The sequence below is a fragment of the Tiliqua scincoides genome, chromosome 13, assembly GCF_035046505.1.
Source record: "Tiliqua scincoides isolate rTilSci1 chromosome 13, rTilSci1.hap2, whole genome shotgun sequence".
Taxonomy (NCBI): Eukaryota; Metazoa; Chordata; class Lepidosauria; order Squamata; family Scincidae; genus Tiliqua; species Tiliqua scincoides.
In genome coordinates, this window is record NC_089833.1 from 3,731,103 (window position 1) to 3,755,571 (window position 24,469).

A 24,469-nucleotide genomic window follows, 5' to 3' on the forward strand; every position below is an offset into this window, starting at 1 on the left:
GAAACGATGATTAATGGACAACTTGCAAAATCCCACAGAGTACATGGGGAACAAGTGTCAGTGGGCATAATTTCTTAATCTGTTCAATTTTTATTCCATTGCCTCCCTTCCTTTCAGCAAAAGTGCTGATTGTAATCTCTAAGCACGATGGAGTGACAAGATTCATCGGGAGCCCTGAAAGGGAGAGATCTCTCCTACCTGCCAGGGTTGCCATGTTCCCAAACTCAGGAGGTGGGGCCTGGTTATATCATGGCCTGCTATTGAATGACCCAGAAAATCTGGTGTCAGGACAGAACCCCACACCAAAGGGATAGGAAAAAGGGGGAAATATATATTTTTAAGAGGAATTTTCCTAATTTTTCCAATTGTGCAGAATGATGACGTCATGTTTTTAAATGATGTTTGGTTACAGTCCTTTGCACTGTGACAAAACTCCAGGTGATGCACTTCACCACCGCCTGCTCTCCTTTCAGGCCCCCTGGAGGAGGAGGTGCTAAATCTTGTATGGAAGGGAAGGGTGGGACATCAGAGGTGGACCTCCAAAGGCTTTCCAAAAACTCAAATTTGGGGTTAAAAAAACCTGAGATCTGACTAGCAGAAGGCCCAGAACTTCTGGTCCACAAGCCTCAATTTGGTTATTACCATGTTTTCAGATAGCAGTATCAAGATTGCTAAGAGCTCCCTCACTGAAGCTCTTTAAGCAAAGGCTTGACACGCACCTGCTAGATGCCCTAGGAGGATTTCCTAGGGGGTTGGACTAGATGACCTTCCAACTCTATGATTCTGTGAATATTTTAACCATCTGAACCTAGATTAGGATGGAGTTGAATATTTTGCAGAACAAAACAGATTCCCAGCAGGAAAAAATTGCTTTTTGGGGGGGAAAAATGAAGGGTCTAAACTTTTGTCTCCACATCATGGCATTGATTCAAATCAATCCCAAAAGTTGCTATTAGTCACAGAAGGGAAAACTCATTCAAATTCTGTTTTTATAACTGCCCTCCATGTCTCATCTGAAAATGCCCCTCTAGCCCCATATACATATATTTTGTGTTACTAAAATATTTTTACTCCCACTTTTTGGTTCCACAGTGGAACCCCTAAAGCAGCTCTTGACACTTACAAAAACCATAAGCCCACACTAAATAGATCAAAGCAATCAATCAATTATCAAAGAAGCAGAAGTAAGGATAAAAGAGAGTGACAGAACAGCACATTGAAGCTGCTTTCTGCTTAGTCCAGGCCTTGGCCCATCTAGCCACAGCACTGTTACCCTGCACATGTCTGATCTCGTCTGATCTTGGAAGCTAAGCAGGGCCAGGCCTGGTTAGTACTTGGATGGGAGACCGCCTGGGAATACCGGGTGCTGTAGGCTTATACCAGAGTCTTTCGAGACTGAAGGTTGCCAACCAGTGAACCAGCTCAGTATGGTGAAGGGCAAGACAAATCCTGAACTTGGGAATACCTTCCTTGTGAGTCTGAGAGTCTGATTGGAGGGCCCATCTAGCTTAGTGTTGCCTACACTGACTGGCAGCAACACTCCCGGATTTCAGGCAGAGAGGGGGGATACTCAGTCCTACCTGGAGACACTACCAGAGATGGAACCTGGAACCTTCTTCATGCAGGAGAGGGCAGGGGCTGCTCACTGAGCAATAGTCCCTTTCCCTCTATTCATTGCCATAGAGGGGAGAAGAGCTGCAACTACGGTAGAGCCTTGAGGGCACCTGCCCCAGGCGTTATGCCAAGCAGGGATGCCTGACCGCCCCCAGGCTCTGCTCTAGTTATGAAGAAGGCATTGGCACTTTTGCACCCCAATTCCTTCTCCTGTGGAGGCTGGGAGTCTTCACAGGAGAAAGAACAAGGTGTGTGAAGCAACCACAGTGAGCACCTCCTTCTCTGGGGAGAACCTAGAAGTGATTGTGTTGCACCACAAGCAGCCTTCACAGAAGAAGAAGCCACAATAACGTCCGCCCCTCCCAGAAGTGACGTAGTGACATCATGCGATGCTGTGATGTTCCTGCCCAGGGCACATGGGGCAGTGTGTTACAACTCTGGACGGAAGGGTGTGGCTGACTTCATTTTTGTGAGTGGCTTGGTAGACTTTGAAGTGGAAAAGCTGCACGCACATACTTTTTAAATGAGTGAATGGTGCGCTGCTCACGAGGGGTCAGGCCCCCTTGCTTCTGGAGTTTACGCGCAATCCTGTCCATACGTGTCAGCGCTTGCTAGAAAGCACGGCCCAATCAGCGGGCTGCTTATGAAAACCGGCGTCTCTGCCACACAGCAGAAACAGCTGCCCTGAGCCAGCGACTGCATTAAAAGGTAACTCATTAGGAAATAATGTTGCAGGCTAATGGTCCCCTGAAGGCCCAACCAATCAGGGACTAATTGAAGATGCTTTATTTCCCAAGCAGAGAAGAGCAATCTCAGGGCTACGCGCTATTAATGAAGACTTAATTACTGATGCAGGTTTATTTGGAGTGCTACCTACAAAAGGCCATAATAGGCTTATGGGGATGCTTAGCTTACATGTCCTCATTGCTGTCTGCTCCCTCAAGGCCAACTAGCTGCAACGTGGGAGGTCTGTGACTGTAGCTGCCTCCTCTTGTATGAAGTGGCCCATGATATGTGTTTCTCTACAGAGGCCTTCCTTAGTGTTTCCTCCCCATCTAAGGGGCACAGGCTGTCCACAAGGGACATGCCTTTTCAGCTGTGGCACCCAAAATATGAAATGGTCTCTCTAGTGAGGTACACTTGGCACCTTCAATGCCCATCTTCAGAAGGGCAGTGAATATGATACTGTCCAAGTGAGTCTTTGAGACTCACTGTAGCCTCACGGTGATTTTTTTTTACATTCCACAGCACTGACTTTATATTCCTATCTGTTGTTCCTGGCAGTGACATAGCAGGTAAGGGATGGGCCATCCTCAGTTCTACCTCAGAGCATCATGTGAAAGGGTGCCAGGTGGGTTCCAGCACCTTCCAAAGGAGGAGGAATGGGGGACAGCAGCGGGATCACGAAGCTGCACCCCTTACCTCTAAGTGTTTGAGGAAGGCGCTTCACTTGTGGAGCGCAGCGAGAAAGCGGAACAGTCAGTGGCTCGCCACCCAACTATCCCAGGCCACTAGAGCAGGGGTGTCCAAAGTTTTTGGCAGGAGAGCCACATCAGCTCTCTGACACTGTGTCGGGGGCCGGGCCAAAAAAAGAATCAATTTACATTTAAAATTTGAATAAATTTACATAAGTTTACATAAATGAATATATTAAAGATGAACTTATATGAATGAATGAAGGTCTTGCAATAGCTTAAGGCCTATAAAAGGCCTTGCACAAAGCAAGGATGGCCTTTCCTTTGCTGCCGCTGCTGCATCACAGATGCGAAACAGCAAGCAGTGGAGTGAGCCTTCATCCCACAGCTCATGCAAGAGGTCAAACAGTCACCCTCGCGCTGAGAGCAGTTGCATTGGGCCAGTGTGGGCTTCAACAAATCTCAGGAGGGCCAGAGGCTCATTGGAGACTGGGGGCTCCCTGAGGGCCACATTGAGAGGCCTTGAGGGCCGCAAGTGGCCCCTGGGCCGGGGTTTGGGCACCCCTGCACTAGAGCAAAATGGAGGCATTGCCTCTGTTTTGCTCCCAGCCCAGAATGGGGAGGGGCTGCTTGCACACCACGGTGAAGGTCCACGCAAAACTTAGTGCTTTGCACCTCCTCCAGCTATGCTACTGGTGGTGACATTACCACCAAATACTTCCACGTTTGAATGCTCAGGAGCCATTGCCCCGGATGGCAGACACAGTTGCTACACTGCTGATTTCTGGAGTCTTTTACTTATGGAGTTTGCTGCCAAAAGGATGGGGGGATAGGCAGCCACTACTTAGATGGCTTTAAAGAGGAATTACATGCTTTTGTGGAGGACGAACCTAACAAAGGTTACTTGTTCTGATGACCTCTTGTCACCCCCAGCTCAGAGACTGTGTGCCCCTGAAGACACACAACACTGGGGGAAGCTTCTCCTGCCAGTGGGCTTCCCAGAGGCTGGCCATCTGCTTGGCCAGAGTGACAAACAGGATCCTGAACCAGCCAGGTCTGATCCAGCAGGGCTCTTTTTATGTTCTGATATCATTTCATTTAGACGTACGCTGCTTTCAATGCACTTCTGCACAGAAAGGCAGAGTATAAACTAACAGAGGGCCCAATCCTGTCCAACTTCCCAGTGCTAATGTAGCTGTGCTAACGGGATGTGCAACGTATCCTGCAGTTGGGGGAGGGCAGTAACAGAGGCCTTCTCAAGGTAAGGGACCATTTGTTGCATTGTGGCTGCATCGAAGTTGGAAAGTTGGATAGGACTGAGCCCAGAATGAATGAATGAATGAATGAGGAAAGGCTACAGCGTTTGGGCCCCTGCAGTCTTGAAAAAAGGCGCCTGAAGGGGGACATGATTGAGACATACAAAATCATGCAGGGGGTGGACAGAGTGGAGAGACAGACGCTCTTTTCCCTCTCACATAACACCAGAACCGGGGACATCCACGAAAGTTGAGTGTTGGGAGAGTTAGGACAGACAGAAGAAAATATTTCTTTACCCAGGGTGTAATTAGTTTGTGGAACCTTTTGCCATGGGAAGTACTGATGGCATCTTGCCTGGATGCCTTTAAGAGGGGATTGGACAAATTTCTGGAGGAGAAGTTCATTACGGGTTAAAAGTCATAGTACGTATGTGCAAGCTCTTGGTTTCAGAGGCAAGCTAAAGATGCAGGGGAGGGCACCAGGGCACAGGTTGTGCCTGTTGTCTTGTGTGCTCCCTGGGGCATTTGGTGGGCCACTGTGAGATACAGGAAGCTGGACTCGATGGGCCTTTGGCCTGATCCAGCGGGGCTCTTCTTATGTTCTTATGAATACCAGGAGGTTGCAGATACTTGTCATGACTTGTAACCCGCAATGGACTTTTCCTCCAGAAAATCCCCTTTTCAAGGCATCTAGGCCAGATGCCATCACCACATGTTGTGGCTAGGAGTTTCACAGACTAATTACCATTACAGGCTTGTGTTGCAAGCATTCTATGCAAAGGGTCAAACTTGACATGACATGGTCTTGATGAAGTTCAGTTACACCTACATCAGGTTTACTTTCAGTACACTAGGGAGCCCCTCTCCTCATCCCTGCAGTGTTGGAGGGTATGAGCTCAGTGCCTCTGTTATAGATCTGAAATCTACCTCCCCCCCTTTTTTTAAACTGAAAATGAGTTGGAAAAGGCCATAAACAGTGGGTGACATTTGCCTGTGGAATGATAGTCGGTTTTAATGGTGAGTTATATGGGGGGGAGCCTCTCCTGGGATCCAGATGGAGAACGTATCTGGAAGAGAGCATTGTTACGAGACGGAATGTTCCCCTCTGCCTCACCTTGAATGATTACACAGCTGTTGCTTCCATGACTTAGGTAGGTGTTAAACATCTTAAAGTACAGTTTGGCCCCCTGCCACCTCCTCTTGTTGCGGGGCGGAGAAGAGGAAAAAGGGCGAAGGGAGAATCGGTGCCAAAAGGCTTTGCAGCTTGTCTCTTAGCCAAGGAAACAAGGGAAGTCAGGGCAGGGGGGGGCAGCAGAAGGAAAACAGAAATTGTAGCTGGCTCAGGTACAAATGATTACTTGACTCTGAAAAACGACCAGCCAGCCTCAGGACTGAGCAAGGAAAACACCCTTTTTGTCCCAACCTGCCTCTCCTTGCGAAATGATGAAGGTGATGATCAAGAGCGGCTCTGAGACTAGATGTGGACAACAGGTGTGTCTCTTTGCAGGGGAAGGGTTCATTCAACCCACTTCCACCTCAGATATGTGGGTATGGCTACGGCAGCATTTCCCAAACTGTGCATCATGACCCACTGGAGGGTCATGAGTCCATGTGCGGTAGGCCATGACCCATGTGCACTGGACCCAATGTGATGCTCTTGGTAGTGCTGGAATGCTTATTGAGAGGCCCCAGTGGCCTCTTTCACATCACGCTGGGCTGGTGACCCACTTCATTGGCCACTGTGGGCCTTAGAATAGCCCGCAGAAGTGAATGGAAGCAACTTCTGGTTAAACCAGAAATTGTGTCCACAAACTGGAAGTCACTTCCATTCGCTTCTGTGGGGCATTCTGAGGCCCATGGAGGCCAGCAGAGTGGGATATGGTCCCGGTGCAACCTGGAAGAGGCCTCTCAGACCTCCAAATAAGCATTCCAGTGCTACCAGAATTATCGTGTCATGACCACCTCAGAGATGAGATGGGTCATATTACTGAAAAGTTTGGGAGCCACTAGATTCAAGAAGTGGGAAAGAAAACCTTGTACCCTGGGTCACTGGACATGTGCAGAGGAGCATTAGGTTGAAGGTCTGCAGAGTAGATATGCACTTATTACTGTACGTAGGTAGGACTCTTACAACCAGGACCCCTGCTTTTCTAGGGTTCTCAGCTGTGTGAAGAGAGCCCTAAGTGCATGTAGTTGCATGTTCAGATGCATAAAGATCCTGAGCGGCATGCAACCTGTGCCTTAGTTCAGCACTGACCACCACACAACCGGCTCTAGGCTATCACAAGTTAAATGATCTCGAGAGTCCATCAGGCAGCCGTCAGCCCATGAACTGGTTGTGTGAACCCTCCTTTTGCAGGGGCAAAGCACATTCCAGTCCAAAGCAAGACAGAAGCGCCTGGGCAGCCAACGAGATGGAAATGAGCCTGAAACAGAGAATCGCTTTGTCCTCCTGATGCCTCAAATATGAGGAAGTTCTGCAGAGTAAACTTCCTCAGATTTCCAGACAACAACCAAGAATCTATCTCATCCGAAAGCTATGAGGAGAAGCGGCGGGTGACCCTGAGGGAAAGGATAATAGATGGCAGGCTTTGCACCAGAAAAACAAATGCTGTCCTGAACTAATAGGCCTTGGGGAAGAGTGGCCCTCTGGGCTGGACTCGCTCACTTGCAAGCAGCCCGTGGAGCCCAGCTGCGTGGCTCTTTCCTGCAAGGGGAACAGCTGGGGTGCCTTGTTTTAAAACAGCAATTGTCAAGCCTCCTGGCTTCAGAAAACTCTTTTCATAGTGATTTGTTTTCTGGGGAAACCCTGAGTGCAGGCTACAGAAGGCTGGGTGCCACAGGAAATTATGGAACACATGCCACGACCCACTCTCAGGGTGATAGAATTATAGGATCATGGAGTTGGAAGGGGTCTACGAGGTCATCTAGTCTAACCATCAGCCATCCTGCCTGTAGCAGGAAATTCTCCTAGAACATCTCCAGCAGGTGCCTGAAGCCTCTGCTAGAATATCTCCAGGGATCTTCAAGCAGATAATCCACCGCCTCCCTCAGCAAGCTGTTCCACTGCTGGACTGCTCTGACCATCAAATATTATGTTAATAGTAGCTTGGGTATGGGGATGTCGTGCAGTGGTGGTGTACCTGCTTTTGCTTGGAGAAGGTCCCAGGTCCAATTCCCAAGGTCTGCCAGAAAAAGCCCTCCCTTGAGTCCTGGAGAGCTGCTGCCAGCTCATGGAGGCAGGACCGACCCAGGTAGATCAAGGGTCTGTCTCAGTATTCCACAATTTCATAGGTACTTGATTTCTATTCTGCAAATAGCTGTGAGTGAGCAGGTGTGATCCTGCAGCAGGAGGTGAAAGGCAATTTAATTGCTTGCCCACCACCAATGTTCCAAATTTAAAAAATCAAGCCCATCAGGGCCAAGTGTGTTATCAACACCAAGTGTGATATGAACCTCCAACCTGGTCACTTACAGAAAGGAGAAGAATGGCAGAATTTAGAGGTGGCAGAATGGCATTCAGGTTCCTGGCAGGGATCACATTTTTGATTGCCTGGGGACAAAACTTTACCCAGGAGTTAAAATGCAGAGCATCAAGAGACAGATCCCTGGGTGCAGCACTGAATCTGCAGGTGACCTTGGCTTTCCTGGCCCCCTGCAATTTCATTATCCACTTATTTCAGTATCCACGGGGGTCATGGAACTGATCCCCCTTGGATACTGAGCACCTACTGTACTCATGTTTGCTTATTTACTCAATGTTTAGACCATGTTTCTGAGAGATCAGAGTTGTTTAAAAGCAATTGACAAAAACAACAATCAGAAACACATATTTAAAGTTATTTCCAGAGGGGTTAAAAGAGCAGCATTTAATTAAGGAAAATTGAAAAGTACTGCCTGATAAAAATGTTTGTAGCTTTCTCCCTTCAAAAAACTCAAGTGTGGGAGCTGCACAGCTCTCCTTGGAAAAGATGTTCCACAACAGTGGGGCCAACTTGAACTAGGCCCTGCCAATCCAATCTCTGTCAGTGGCAGGCCAGAGAGCAGGATGTTCCATACTGATCTCAGGGGCCCTGTCAGCTGACAAGGGAGAATGTGGTCTTTCAGGTGATTTGGTCCCAGATCATTAATGTGACGGTTGTCACCAGAGTCTCAAAGAACAGTGCAGGACCTAGGAAGTCTCCCAAGTTGCACAATCACCTTTTGTTTGGGGGGGGGGGGTGCAACGTCATCCCAAAAGCAACCTGTCACTTCTGAGAAAACTGGAAAGTAACCAATTTCCAGACCAATTACCAAGTCACCAATTACCAAGCAACCAGAAAATTGGAAAGTAACCAATGCACAAGAGCTCTGTGCTCCTACATGTTGCTGTTATGCCCAGAATGGCTCTGACAGTGAGTGGAAGGGGCTGCTTGCACAGCACACTGCAGCACCTGCAGCACTCCCCCCCTTAGCTACGCTACTGACTGTAGGGTGAGGGGGAGCCAGAAAATGGAAATTTCTGTTTCAAAGTCCAGTTAGAAAGGAAAACAGGCAATGCCAGCACATGCCATAAGGAGAGGAGAAATAAACCCTCTTCCCCAATCGTTTGGGGTGGGGGGAGGCATATTCCCATATTTGGAATTTGGAGTCTGGAAACCAGATTCCTCACTGCCCCAGTTCAAGAGGCAGAGGATTCCTGGACTTTGCTGCTGGGTTCCTGCCAGAAGCCATGACTGCATGGAACTGATGCCATCCCTGGAGGGGGGGGTCATGCAACTCTCACACTGCAGATGCCACAGGGCAAGGAACAGATGGCAAGGAGCGGAGGATGTGGGGAATTCAGGTCTCCAATGTGTGATTCTGTTTCCTTTCTGGGGCGGGGCTCATTCCAGGTACATCTTTCAAAGACTGAGCTTTCGTGCTTTTTATTCATTTTTTAAATGTCATTAAATGTGCTGGGGAATTAACATGCGTAGCCTGGGGCAGAGGAGGATGTTAAAAAACAGAACAGATCAAGGCTACCCTTGCTCTCTCTCTTCCCCCCTCCCGCATGAAGCCTGTTAGATTCTCTCTCAAGGTAGAGGCTGCACGATCCAGTTCCCTAGTTGGGTGACACAAGGAAGGTCCCTCTGAGCATGTGCAGAATGCCTCCCCTCTAGCCAGCTGCCCCTCCCCACCTAGCTAGAATTGGACAGCAGGTTTTTGAAACTGTGCCATGAACCAGAAAGACGCCACAACAAACTGTATGCCACTCTCTCCAAGTCTCTTCTGATTTGTAATAGGTGGGAGACAAGCCTTATAGGGCTACCTTACAGATTACTGACAAGATGCTGGCAAGGCACTCTGAAGCATCCCAATATGCTATACAAATGCTAGGTATGATTATTTACAGGTCAGGAGGGCAGCTTCTGTGGAATCTGGCATGGCTCCACAGGTGGGGCCTGATGGAACACATGCAGAAGGGCCAACGTCCACAATGTCCACATCAACGCTGGATACAGGGAGGGTCTGCTGCTGTAATTGTTCCCCACCCACCCACCCGCCGCCTGGCAAGCCTGGGCAACTGTGGGGGAGCAGCCGCGGAGCTCCCTCTGGTATTTTTAAGCCCCCTCCCCCATGCTACAATATCATGAAATCTTTCTGCTCCCCTCCAAAGTTCTATCTCCGGAAAAGTCCCCTCACACTCACAACATTTGAATTTTGCTTAAGATGTGTTTCCAGCAGCTACTCTACCTACCTTCCCTCAACCAGTCTCTGCCTTGGGTGTCCTCCTCGCAGGAGACTTTCAGAAGTGGGTTTGCTCCTAGCAGGGGATCGTCCCTCATTGGGCCCAAAACAGGTGCTGGAGCCTGAAGTTTGGAGGTTTCTTGGTCCAAAGTGGAGCTGAGTGTCTCAGACACGGCGCTGCTGTGTCCTCTTGAGCCGGGTGTCACAGGAGTCCCTTGTGGGGGCGCCATTGCTGGGCATCCAAGAGAGAACGTTTGGGAGGGGACTTGTACTGTCTGAGGCTGTGACACTGGTCCAAAGGGAGCCTGAGATGTCAAACCCTCGCTGCCCACCACGCCTGGCAGCCTTCCTACAGGGGGCAGTGTGGAACCATCACTCATGACGACAGCTGCATTTTCTGGGGGCTGCTGGGACAGGCCGGTGAGGTTGACCTGGAGTTGCACTTTGGACAGAGCTTTGAGTGCAGGATCAGCTGCCAGGGTCAGAGGAGTACCCTCTGGAGGTTTCTCAATCAAACCATCTAAGCAGATGGGAAATTTTTGCAGCTTCACGGTCTGCCTACAGGCTGGGGCAGGAGGGGTCACAGTGGTCAACTGGCCCATCTCTGATGGTAGATTGGGCAACTCCTTCCTCATGAAGCGTGGGAGAGGCAAGATGCAATTCTGGTCCTTGGCACTCTGCACTGCGGTGGGGTCAACTCTCGGGGTAGAGCAGAGAACAGGGCTGGCTCCCTGGTCTTCTGCAATGTGCAGGTCGAGGGAGGGCAGCGAGCTGTGGTTCAAGGTCGCCTTGGCTCCCTGTCGGATGGGCCGATCCACCTCTGTGTGGAAGACATTACTGTGGGAGGAGAATTTCTTCAGGAGGGGGCTGGAGAGCTGGGAAGCCCCAATTCTCAGCGACTCAGATTGCCGGGCCAAATTCTGAGGGCCTTTGATGGGGGTTGGACACTCCAAACTGGAGGAGGAGCTGTGAAGGCTCTCATTGTCACTCCCTGGACCCAAGGATGAGGAGAACCCATTGGGGTTCAGCCGGGTTTGGAACGATGAGACCCTGGTGAGACTGGTGCCGTTGGCCCGGGGTAGGTGGATGGTGCCACGGTTGAAGGAGAGGCTACTGCTGATCCGTGCCTTGAGGACAGGGCTGTGAGCCGGGCTGGGACTGGAGCTCAGGCTGATGCGGGACTGGTAGGAGGGCTGGATGGGACCACCCACTCTCCGGCCCTCGCCAGCAGCCAGGATGACACCCGGTGGGCTGGGAGTGAGAGGGGATCTGGGTGGGGAGGAAGGGGGGAAAGCTGGTATATCTTCAGCATCTTCCACATCGAAGGACCTCTTCAGAGCTGTGGAAGAGAATGAGAAGATGAAGGAAGAGAGCGTATCAGATGGGGAAGAGTACCCACAATGATGTGCCTGATGCACCATCCAAACTCAGGCACAGACAGCACTGTGTGTATTTGTAATTCTGCAATCGAACAAGTTAAGTGCTAACACTAATTGTGCAAGGCAGGTGCTCAGATTCAGATTCCTATTCAGAAAACCATCCATGACTGTAGCAGACCTGGAGCTTCCCTGATCACATGGAAATGGGAAGTGAGGAGGGATCCAATTTAATCAGCAGGGGACGTATTGGGTGTGGAGCGGGGAACCCTCCATCCCATCAGGGTTTTATCAAATGCGTCATTTCCCCCCTACTCATGCAGACTTCGTTTTTGAAACTAAGCCTGGCTTTGAAAGCGAACTTGCAAATAGCATTGGAGGCTCCAAGGACGTAAGTAGCAAATGCAGGGAGGGTTCAGCACCCATCATGCCAGGCCCTTTTGTCCAATCTACTGAACCCCGTCCCAACTTCCTATGTGACTAGAGCAGACGGTCAACCCAAGAACAACAGCACTTCTATGTGTGCAAGTAACCCGGAGGAGTAGCAGCAGCAGAGCAGAGTGACTAGAATCAAGTGCTCCCTACCAATTCGCTACCTGAGGCTACCGTCTCAGTTAGCCTCATGGAAGGGCCAGCCTTGCTAGGCAGATCAGGTTACACATAGAATTGCCATTGCCCTACACATAGTATGAATCTGGGAGTCAGACAGGTTTATAGGTTTCTAAGCTTCATATACACACAAGTTACTAGAGCCCATGAGTGCATCTTTGCTAACCCTTCATGCACACTAGAGAAGCTCAAGCATTTGGCCCCAGAACCAGCTTCCCAAGAGTCACAGTGGCGCAGAGAAGCCCTGCAAGAAATCTGCCATCCTTTAAAATGTGCCTCCCCCTCTGGAATGCGCCTGGATGGGAAACTCATTTCGGACACTCTCCTGTGCGGTCGCAAAAACCAGGCCTTCCTTTCCCGTTCTGGCCCTTGATGCAAAAATATGGGGTGGGGGATTGAGAAAGAGAGAGCAAGAGCGAGAGACAGCCCGACTCCCCGCTTGCTGCCTGCTCAGAACGGAGGGTTTTGTTAGCGGCTCTCAAAAGGGAAACCAGAGTCGGCGCTTGGATCTGCTCCTGGGGCCTCTAATCCTGCCACATCTAATTGTTTGGCGTGTTTTATCTCTCGGCGATGTGTATCCATGTCATCTGCCTCAAATGCCTGCCCCTTGGGGGCAACACAGTAACCGCTTTATTCACCTCCAACCACCGCATGTAAAGGATCCCGCCTGAGGCATCCCCGAGTAATCAGATCTTGCTCTCTGAACGCCTTTACTCCTCCCTCCGATGCCTGATGCGTTTAACTAGGGCATCTGGGGCAAACAAAAGTTTGTGAGAGACCAGGAATGCATGTGGGGAGGGAGATGGCGATTGCAGGGGGGGCAGGGGGGGAAGCTTAAGAGAATTCCTCCAACCCGCCCTCTTGTCTCCTCATTTTTAATGTCTGAAAAGAGAGGTGTCGCTGGCGATTCAGTTCTGAAATGATGCCACTGATCTGTTGTACATCCCAATTCCAGTAGTAGGGGATTCTGCTTACTCAGCCATGGTTTACTGCTAATTCCCTGATAGGGGAAAGAGAACTTTGCACATGCTCATTGTCTCATGACTTTGCATGCTTCGGGGCTGAATCCAAGCAGTCACAGCAAGGTCCAGCAGGGGGAACCACTTTGGAATTAATACTAACACTGAACATTTGTACAGTGCTTTTGGAGTACACAAAGTGCTTCACACGCATTACTGTGGGCCCTCATTATCCACAGGCCTGGTACCCACACAGTGCTGAGCCCCAGCCCAGAGGGTCTCCTGGACATGACCAGAAGTGGCTTCCAGTTGCATCTGGAAGGTGATCTGAGGCTGGGGAAGGCCCATAGAGTGGGTAGCAGTGGGCCTTCCTCAGTCTCAGAAGGCCTCCCGGATGTAACCGGCCGATTTGCACCCATGATTTCCACTCACATCTGGCAGGTGTTCTGATGCTGGGGGAGGCCTGCAGCCTAGTCCATGGGCCTTCTCTGGTTTCAGAACACCTCCCAGATGCAACCATAAGACGCAGACGCGAACCAGTTAGGTCCAGGAGACCTTCTGAAGATATTTGAGGCCAGAGTGACCTCTGGAGGACCCAGCACATCCCCCAGGTGAGTCTCTACAGCACTGTGACCCTGGCCCCCATGGATTTCATTATCCACTAATTTCAGTATCCAAGGGGGGTCATGGAACCAATCCCCTGTGGATACCAAGAGCCCACTGTATCTTGAGGCAATTCTTACAACAACCTTGTAAGGTAAGAAAGTACCATATTGCGGCCATATTGCACCATATCCATATTGCGGCCGAGGCTGAGATGGAGTGGCTTGTCTAGGGCTACCCACTGAGTTCAAAACAGAGCTGAGATGTGACTCTCACAACTCTTTTTCAGCCACTACGCTATCAAGCAACTACTCCTGCTAAAACAAAGCAATACTGTTCTACTGCTGATGGCTGGCAAAACAGTGTACTTCAATGAAGTTTAGTGTTGCCCAATTAACTCTAAGGCTCAACTAAGCCTTGAGCTTATTTCCCCCACAGATCAGCCCCGATCAACTCAGAATGATTGAGCAAGTCAATATTTCCATCTGTTGATGGGTAAAAGAAATATTGCGCAATGCACTTCAGTGAAGCTTAGGGGATTTTTTGTTCCCCAAATAATTGTACCGCTTGAATTAAGTCTGGAGTTCACACCACCCTTTCCTGCAGATTAGCCCTCATCATTCGGACTCTACTTTTGGAAGCAAACAGCAAAGTGAACAAGGTGCACCACCCCAGAAGCGCCCACAGGCAAAGAATGGGGGTAGTACAACAATTCACACATTGCTCAAGCAAGTGTGATAAACTGTACACTAAAAGGAAAAAAAATAATCCCTGTTCTTCTAAGATCACTCAATGGAAGGAAGGTCTCAAAAACCTAGAACAATATTACTCAGCTTTTTTACTGCCACCCCCATGCCAAATTTCATCTCTGGTGAGGAGAAACCTGTATCCAAGAGCAGAAAGAAGACTCCTTCCTGATTTCATGAAGGATCAGCCATGTCAGCCTCTATACATGACCTACTGCCCACACTTCCTGGCAACCCACCAGGTGGCTAGATATGTACTTCCTCGTTGCACACATATACCACAGCAAGAACCTCTGTGTCTCCTATCCAGTTCATTACATTATTTCCTGAAAGGAAAGAGCTCATTTCTAGTTCTCATAGTTTTCGGAGCTACCTTTTACAAAAGATCTACAGTTATCTATAGCTACCTTTTACAAAAGACCCCCTGATCAATGCATGGATTAGACCTGATTCGCCCCAAAGAGAGGGAGGGATATCCAGGGCTTTGCTTGGTGCTAGGGTCTCTAAACCACCAACCACACTTCTCAATCTTTCCTTCTTTCTTATAATCCACTAGCACAGTAATAATATCACCTAAACTCTTTGACTAAACAAATTCCAAAACAAATTTCAGAGCAACATAACTATGATGATTCCAAAATAGATCAAAGGAACACATCTTTCTGGAGCACTTTGGTTACTTTTGAGATCTCGTCCTCATTTTCAGGGCGAGGAGGGGGCTACTGGCACCAGATCATCCAAAGTGACAGAATGTGCACGCATGGGAGGTAATTGCGAACATCCAGAGTCTGGTACAGGTAGATTACTCCTTATCCGGACATCCGAAATCCAGACCATTCCAAAATGCAGACATTTTTGTCCAAGACTTTTTGTTAACTTTCCGTAGTATGAACACTAGAATGTCTTGTGCTCATTCCCACATTCACCTATGAATACACACAAACATAAAGCTATAATAATATTATTTCTTTGTCCTCCTTTCTGTCAGAGTAATAAACGTTTTTTGGCAATGTTATGAGATGAAGGTCTCTTAAGTCAGTGGCATCACCAGGGCTTGCATCACCCAGTGCGGGAGGCCAGCATGTCACCTCCCCCCCATGATAGACCTTCTCCCGTGCAGTGGCGGGGCAACGCAATGCCCTGGGTGGTGAGCATGATGATACACCATCACCCCACACCCCCTGGGTTTTTGGTGATAACTTTTGATAGAATAGAGATATTTCAATGGGGGTTGCCTCATTGCATTCTGCATAAAATTACACATTGAATATATAACATGGTAGTATTATTTGAAAATACCAAGATTTTAAAAAATTTTGGCCAGTAGTAGTGTCAGCCTCCTCCCGGCATGTCCCCACACCTGCTAGCAATGCCAGTGCTCTTGGTTGTTTAATCCAGCATGGTCTAACCCAGTCTGGGATGGGGGGAGGATTAAACGCACCTCTCCCCATGCTGCACCCCTGATCAAAATCAGCCCCACAGGGCTGCTTTTAAAAGGAGTAAATTTATGCCAATAAAGGTCTACTGAACTGAAAAGGAGTAAACAGCACTGGGAAATTCAATCACAGGCCTTCGCTGAAATGTGCACTGTGGTCCTTTTAAGCAAGCGCTCTTTTCTTTGCATGCATCCTAAATGCATTCCAAAAGAGCCACTCTAGTGTAATGGATAGCATTGGCTGTGGACCAGACCAAGGAGATCTGCATCCAAAACCCTGCTCAGCCATTGTAATAGTTACTGCTATACACTTTGTAAAATGGTGCCACAGACAGGAGCCAAAATGTGGAGCCAACAAACTTTACTGACTATTGTGCCACTCTTACCACCAAAGTCAAAACGGTTGTTGCGTAACACTTCAGTTCCCTGTTGGCAGGGCTGGCTCCAAGATTTCCTGGTGCCTGAAGTGGTGTGCCAAATAGTAACCCCTTTCCCTGGCAGTGTGTCAGCTCCTCCTCCTCTCACTCCCTGCCTTTGAAAAGGCATGAGACAGGAAGTGTGGAGTAGAGAAGAGTGGTTGGCTCGAGTGTCGCCTCTCCTCCGCACTTCTGCTCCATTCTCTCTTCTTTTTTGAATCCAGGGAGGAGAAGCAGCAGAGGCAGGTGAGCAAACAGAGGCAGGCACCATCTTCTGCCAACCTGCTGCCTGAGTCAATAGCCTCAGTTGCCCACACAGTCAGCCCAGCCCTGTAACTTAAGATCAAGCCATGAGCCCTGACCTGGATCTTCTGGAGAGAACCTGTGTGTGGCCAGTTCCTCCAGCCTCACTGGGAATCAGGAGGTTCAAATGGTGTCCAGGGCCCAGTGAACAAAGTCAGAACGAAGAATCAGAGAATCAGTTTGCATGTCAGTTCGTCTGCAATCACCGGTTGTGTTTTTGCTTAAGAGTCACACATGCACAATTCCAACCCCAAAGCTATTTTCCAAGCATGTTTGTTCTGTTCTTTCCTCCTTTGTGTAACCCACTGCCTCCCGCAAGTTTTAATGAAGGTGGAAGGCATCAGGACCAGGGCTCTCCTCCCACACCACTACAGATACCATCAATCAACATTGTGCTAACAGCTTCGGAAACGAGACCCTCGCCTTTTGCTGGGCTGTTTGAATGCCTATGTGGGGCAACGGAATGGGAATGCCCTCACCTTCTTGAGGCAGGAGTCATGGGACTGCATCCCCTCAGTGTTGGCTCGGAGTAAACGCACCTAAGTTTTCAGAGATGGCAGTTCCTTCTGGGCTATGGAGGGGATGCTTTGGCTCCAGAACCAAACTTTCTTGGCTGGACAATGCTAATAACATAATATAAAGCTCTGGTCATTACAGTCACACACATCAATTGTACAATCTTCATTAGTGCAGTTTTAACTCCTGTTTTCACTGAAGGATGTTTTAAAGCAGGGGTGTCCAAACTCTGGCCTGGGGGCCACTTGTGGCCTTGGGGACTTCCAATCCAGCCCACAGGGAGCCACTGGTCTCCAATGAGCCTCTAGCTACTTGCTGGAGCTTGCACTGGTCCGACACAACTGCTCTCAGCGTAAGGACAACTGTTCTACCTCTCACTTGAGCTGTGGGACAAGGCTTCCTCCGCTGCTTGCTGTTTCACGTCTGTGATGCAGCAGCGTTGGTTAAAGTTGGTTGGCAATCTTCAGTCACGAAAGACTATGGTATAAGCCTACAGCACCCGGTATTCCCAGGTGGTCTCCCATCCAAGTACTAACCAAGCCTGACCCTGCTTAGCTTCCGAGATCAGACAAGATCAGGCATGTGCAAGGTAACAGTTGCTGCAGTAGCAGGAAAGGAAAGGCTGACCTTGCTCTTTGCAAGGCCTGTTATAGGACTTGACCTATTGCAAGACCTTCATTCATTCATATAAGTTCCATTTCTAAAATATTCATTTATGTCAATTTATGTCAATGTATTCAAATTTGAAATGTAAATTAATTCTCCAATACAGTGTCTGAGAGATGATGTGGCCCTCCTGCCAAAAAGTTTGGACACCCCTGTTTTAGAGGTTCCCCATTTTCCTACAGATACAAAAGTACCTTATCATGTAGATTGACACTATTATCATTTTCCTACAGGCCTTGTATGCCCATGTGGAAAAATGAATATGAGCTCTCTGTGCCTCAGAACACCTCATGGACGCAACCAGAAGTTGCCTGCGCAAACCAGATGTGACTCTGGTTTGCGCAGTTGTGTCTGGGAGGCTTCTGAAGAAGCCAGGAGGCCACGTGCGATGTTTGGTAGGCTAGACATGGCCCACAGGTAAGTTACTGCAGTGCCATGCCATCCCCCTGCAGATGTAATTATTCACAGATTTTGGTATCTATGGGGGATCCTGGAACAGATCCCAGCAGATACCGAGGGCCCACTGTTCTGCTTCTTTAAAAACTGATTAAGAACATAAGAACGGCCCCACTGGATCAGGCCAGAGGCCCATCTAGGCCAGCTTCCTGTATCTCACAGCGGCCCACCAAATGCTTCAGGGAGCACACAAAACAAGACACAACCTATGCCCTGGTGCCCTTCCCTGCATCTGGCAGTCTGAGGTAGCCTACCTCTAAAACCAGGAGCTTGCACATACCTATCATGACTTGTAATCCGTGATGGACTTTCCCTCCAGAAATTTGCCTCTTAAAGGCATCGAGGCAAGATGCCATCACTACTTCCTGTGGCAAGGAGTTCCACGCTTGTAAGCTGCTTTGTAGATTCATTACAAAGGGTGGAGTTTTGGGGTTTGTTCATTTTTTAATTACTTTGGAACCTGTGAGAAAGAGAACAACCCTGAATTTTTTAAAGATGGAAATTCTCTCAGAGGTCAGAAGAGCCTCTTGTTTCCCCTTCGTAGAACAAGGCCAGGATGGGGCACAGATGAGCTCTTGGGAGTGACAGGAAAAGGGGGGAAGAGAAAAGATGCTGGATGCAGCTGGAATCCCTTTCAACCCACATCTGGCTGTGAGAGTTTAACTGCTTAAAAGACAGCCTCCCCCAGATCTATGGAGATGCCTTCTAGGCTCTGTCTCCTCGGGGGTTTTCCCTGCTGGGCTAAATTAGCAGCCATTTGGGGCCTGCCTGTCTCAGGCTCTCTTTCAAAACACTTGGCCAGGCTGAGGTGTCCGTTTCAGGCAGTGGTATTCAAACTGGGGCGTCACGACGCCCCAGCCTGTGGGTCCTGGCCTCTGCCCCCTTAAGGAGCCACAGGATCACGCCGCTCAGGGGGGCTGCACGGGCTTGGGTGCACTTGCCCAAGCCTCCTGAGGCCTCCTGGGGGTGCGGGGAGCCCTGCACAACCTTCAGCAGGGCTCCCCAGGTCAGCAAAAGTGAAAGTGGAGTGATCGCGCCCCACTCCGCAAAAGCGGAAGCGGACCACGATCGCTCCGCTTTCCCTTCTGACGGGGCTGCAGGGACTGGGGTGCACCCTCCAGTCACTGCAGCAGCCGTCCCTGTGTGCGGGGAGCCCTGCGCGAGCACCTTCAGGGCTTCCCAGGCCAGGGAAAGGGAGAGTGGGGCGATTGCGCTCCGCTTCCGCTTTTGCAGAGGCAGAGCAGATCACTCCACTCTCCCTTTCCCTGACCTGGGGCTTCCTGCAGGCACTCGCACAGGGATGGCTGCTGCAGGGACTGGTGGGTGCATCCCAGTCCCTGCAGCCCCCTGAGCGACACGATCCTGGGGATCGCATCACTGCCTTCCCCCTGCCCCTGCTGCCTCCCCCCCGCAAAGACTTACTGCGGGTTTCAAACTCCTGGAGAGTTTGAAAACCGCAGGTTTCAGGGATAATCCCTGCCTTGTGCTCCACATTCACAAAGTTAGGTTAATAGCAGCAACATCTCTCTCAGTCAGATCTTCATAGGGTGGGAAACCAGGAAACAGCAGGCTGTCACTTCCAGCCACTTCTGAGCTGGGATGTGGCAGCCAGTAGGTTGCCTTCCTCCTCACAAAAGGTTCATGAGGCAAAAGGGAAAGGCAAGAAGATTTCCCTTTCGTGTAAAGGCAAGACCCCTCTCTAGCATCACATCCTGAAGGTCACCTGTTTATTAAAGGAGTTTGTGGGACCCCTGTGGAGTTTGCTGCAGGAAAGCAAAGGGAAAGACACCTTCTCCTCACTTCATGCTCTTTTGGAGAGGTGCTACTAGTCAGTGTGCCCTCCTTATCTGTCGGCACTTATGTAGCCAAAGTGGGTCACAGCACCCTGGGCGGCACTCCATTGGGGCACCCCTTGCTCCTGCGCTGAAACCGGTTGCGGCTGCCCCACTGCAGACCGCCTTCATCCTTCTGAGAAAGTGGGCAGCATTGCTCTGAGGTACATGACTGCGCCCAGACTGGCTGTGGCCACCCTGCCACAGTCGGTCTTGGCATGGTCATTTGGAGGGACGCAGCCCGCTTCTGAGAAAGCGGGCGGCATTGCTCCGGGGCAGCAGCGTGTAACCAGAAGTAACTGCGGTGACATCATCGCATCACCACAATTATTTCCGGGTCAGGTTGTGGGTGATGGCAGCTCAAATTGTGACCTGGGCAGGAACTACACCCCTGTCTATGGGTTTAGCACCTGTGGATTTGAGCATCCACGAACGCCGACCCTGCACCACAGAGGGCCTCCCAGACATGACCAACAGTATATTGGCACGCACACACACAAATTTGTTGATTAATAGAAAATACACATACCCACCCTGAATTCCACCCTGGTGGCCTTTAGAAAAGATGCTTTATGTGGCAACAATCTTTTTTGCCTCCAAAGAGCCACTGCAAAGTCAAGCTTGAGTTCCCAGCCCCAATCCACTCGGTACTATGTAGACTACTCATTCCTAGTATGTGCCAACGCTTGAACTCTCCATATTCCTGTCCCCAGGAAGCCCCCTCCCCTTTCTACAACCCCCTGGGTTAAATGTCGGAAGGATCTATGGGGCTTGCAGGTTCATGAGGGTCACAGAGGTGCAGGCAGGTGCTTTTGTAGCTCATTCCTTCCTTGCCTGCCTGTGGCTCTCAGAGGTGAAAGTGGATCTCCTAAGTTACTAGAAAACAATCTCAGATTACACCCGGAAGGAAGAACTCAAGAAGAGCTTCCTATCAAAACCAAGCAGGCGTGAGAATGTGTTTCAACAAGCCCATTGCAGTCAAATTGCCACTCCATGGACCTAGAATGCGTGCCACCTCTCAGTCACAAGCCAACTGCTTGTGAGGATAAGGGTTCCTTGCACACACCACCTTCTAGAATTCCACTTTTTGCAACCATCACCCAATATTTCCTGTAGCTTCCTCTATATTTTTTTTAAAAATCAGAAGCTCAACTTTTCAAAACAAACAAAACTGTGACCTGAGGCTGCTTAAGTTGCTGGAATTGGCAAAGGAGTTGCTTCTGAAGAACTGAAGGCCTCACCTGGATCACCACCAGGGACCCTCTTTCCTCTGTTCTCTCCTCTTTTTCCCTCTCCTTTGGACGTTATTCCTTCATCATGTAAAATGACAACACTATAAACACTGCTAAAAGATCAAAATCAAGCAAAAATCCCAACCCGACCACAACTTAAAATATATTGTATGTTGGTTTTAGTGACCTGAGGTCTAGGAAAAAGAAACAACAGGATCCTGCAGCTTCCACGTCTAGTCACGTAGAGCTGTTTCATACTCACCATAGGTAACCAAAGAGGTCTTTATACGCCAAGACCACATACTGCACAATATGGGGATGGTTTAAGATGACTGCTAAAGGTCACTGCCACCACACCTCCCACTGCCTGGATTCAAAAAGAAAGGAGTAGAAGAGAAGAGGGAAGTAAACCAGCATAGGGGGTTAGAGCAGTGTTTCTCAAATTGTGGGTCAGGACACTCTAGCCTGGGTGGCCATGAGCCCGTTTTGGGTGGGTCACCATTCTTTCAATATTTTATTTTTAATATATTAGACTTAATGCTACCAAGGTATGTGACTGCATTTGGGGAAATGTCACAGATCTGTACTTTTAACAGGCTACTATGAAGATGCTTTTAACAATGGTAGTAAATGGGACTTACTCCTGGGTAAGTGTGGGTAGGATTGCAGGTTAAGATTGTTAAAAGGTTTCCTGCTTGATGATGTCACTTCTGGTCATGACATCACTTCCAGTGGGTCCTGACAGATTCTCATTCTAAAAGGTGGGTCCTGATGCCAAAGAAGTGAGAATCACTGAATCAGAGTATCAAAAACACTCTAGCCCACTCAAAGACACTCTCCTCGACTCCACTCTGTTTCCTTCTTCCTTTCTGAATCCAGGCAGCAAGAGGGCAAGGCAGAGATGGGAAGAGGCTGGTGGGCTGCACCCCCTCATTAATGCACTGCCTGAGACAACCTTCTCCGCTGACTTCATGGATGGACCAATCCCAAGACTCATATTAAGAGAGAGAGAAGCATCTCCTTCTGCACATTTCAAAATGCTTTCCACCTCAGCCACACGCCCGCTTTTAAGTTGCCTTTTCCCCAAACTAAAAAGCCCAGTTGCTTTAGCCACTCCTTTTAGTGAAAATGCTTCAGCCCGCTAATCTGCCCCTGTACTTTTTTCATTTTTAAGATTTCCTCCCCTCATTTATTCCCCTGCCCTATGTAACCACACGAGAGGAAACAAGCCACCCACACACAATTTCCTTGTTTCCAGCGGCACTCCCCATTGGTAGAGGATCCTCAGAATGGCTTCAGAGATAATGCGAAACTTGTCAGGTTGCAGGGAGGCGAGCAGCCCTTTGTGCATCTCAGGTAGATGCCTTCAGATCTTTGCAGATGGTCACCTGTGCTTAAGAAGCTTGGTCAGACTTCAAACAGTTTAGACTTCAGGCATGGGGGGCCATAGGGGCAAGGCAAGACAAAAGGAACAAATGCATTGTTCCTGCGAACCTTCACCCCTGGCCCTGAACACCATCCTCAGCTGATCTTATCTCCAGAGTGCTCCAGTTACCTGTTGCAAGTGATCTTTTGACCTGGTCTCCAGTGACCACCTTCCATTGAACCAAACACAGGAGAAGGGGAGTGCAATGGGGATCTCTGCCTCAGACAGGGATCCAGGGTGATATCTAGAGTAGACCATCTGTCTTAAGACTTGGCATTTCTACTAGAAGTTTTCTAGAGCTGATTTCCACTGCTCAGAGTCTCTGAAGATTCAGCAGAGCTATAGGGACAAACCAAACTCCATGGTGCGAGATTCTTATTCAGACCCCCACGTTTGCTTGTTTTTTTTCACCAGAGGTACAAGTATCCAGGTAGGGACCAATGCTGAATTGGGGCCATGGCAATTGGGGGAATAAATCCCTTTCTCCCATGCTTTTTTTCCCTAAAGAAAATCACTCACACCCCTGCCCCCAGTATCTATTTGTTCTGTGGGAGCACCCATATGTTACCCAGACAGTTTTCCCTTCCATTGACCCAAGCTAGTGTGCCCCCCCCCCCCCCGCTGCCAGGACTGTCCACATCAGAAGTGTTTAGCCTGCCACTATTCCATGAGCCTTCCCAACAAGCCTCTGAGGATACAGGTGAATGGTCCCTATTTCACGTGGAGAACAGTTTTGAGAGAAGGTGGGCAGACAGTATGGGAGAAAGCCTTTCCCAGCCTCAACTGGCACTGGCTGCAGCAAGAATTTGGCAGGGACCAAATTTGGCAGGGGCCTTCATCAGCTACTCAACACTCTCCTCTCCTTTGCAGAGGTCAAGCAACGGAGCCCCCAGATGACCGCAGCAAAAAGGATGCAGCTTCTGTGGAACTGGAAGGAGTGGCTGTGGCTGGTGCTCACCTGGGAGCCAAATGGGACATAAACAAGTTGCTCACAGATAGCCTGGTCCATCTCCACTACAGGGACTCCCAGGAGTGGAACATGTGGCTGGAGAGGACAGCAGCTGGCCAGGACAACAGGACCTCCAGCACAAAGACAAATTGCCCACCAGAGATCTCAGGTCACTTACCAGCCGGTTGATGCTCTGGAGAGCACTTCACGAAGAGGCAGGCCTGCCCTCACTAGTCAGCCTCAACCCTCCACAAGCCTGAGATGGGAAGAAACCCTAGGAGGCCACACTATGACTGACTGGTGCAGCTTGTACCACACAAAAGACCACTTGGATTGCAGTGCATGTGGATTGAAGTCCATAGATGTGACTCATGAAATGTCTTTTCCCATGGAATAACATGTCAGATAGACTTAGGAGAACTTGGGGCTTCAGTGGAGCCCTCCCCAGCAACCCAGACAATCCCATTTCTCTTTCCTTTGTTTCAAACCTCACTTGAGATTTGCTCCTGAATGGCAACTTTGAAGTCTTGAGTTTACTCACAAGATGAGTTAGCTAATTCTCTCTGCTATCTGTGACCTGCTTTGAAGACTCAGGGACTAATTTCTAAACAGAGAAGTGAGGGGAGGTCACCTCTTCTAGAAAGCCAGGCCTATTTCAGATGGGTGTGGGTAGGAATTGTGGGTAAGAGAAATGCACTCTGCATATGCACAGAAGTCAGTGATGAAAGTGAATTTCATTAGTCCTGTTGGAATTCCATAGCTTCCTGGCCTACAACTTCCCAGCATCTGAGACAGCATATCACCCCTCACACCCAGCAGCATCCCAGCCTTCACTGCTTCCCCCCGCCTCTGCTTCTTGGATTTTAAAAGGAAGAGGGGACATTCTAGCCACTCTTTGCTCCTCTCCTCCACTCTTCCTTTTTTGTCCTGTTTCCCTTTTCCTTTTCCAAG

At 49.4% G+C, this 24,469-nt stretch overlaps 2 pseudogenes; one reads left to right on the plus strand and one right to left on the minus strand.

Annotated features, from left to right (window-relative positions):
* Positions 1-1,256: 1,256 nt before the first annotated feature.
* On the plus strand, positions 1,257-1,375 carry LOC136633787 (5S ribosomal RNA; annotated as a pseudogene).
* Positions 1,376-17,444: 16,069 nt separating this feature from the next.
* LOC136633856 (5S ribosomal RNA) lies at positions 17,445-17,564 on the minus strand (annotated as a pseudogene).
* Positions 17,565-24,469: the final 6,905 nt, after the last annotated feature.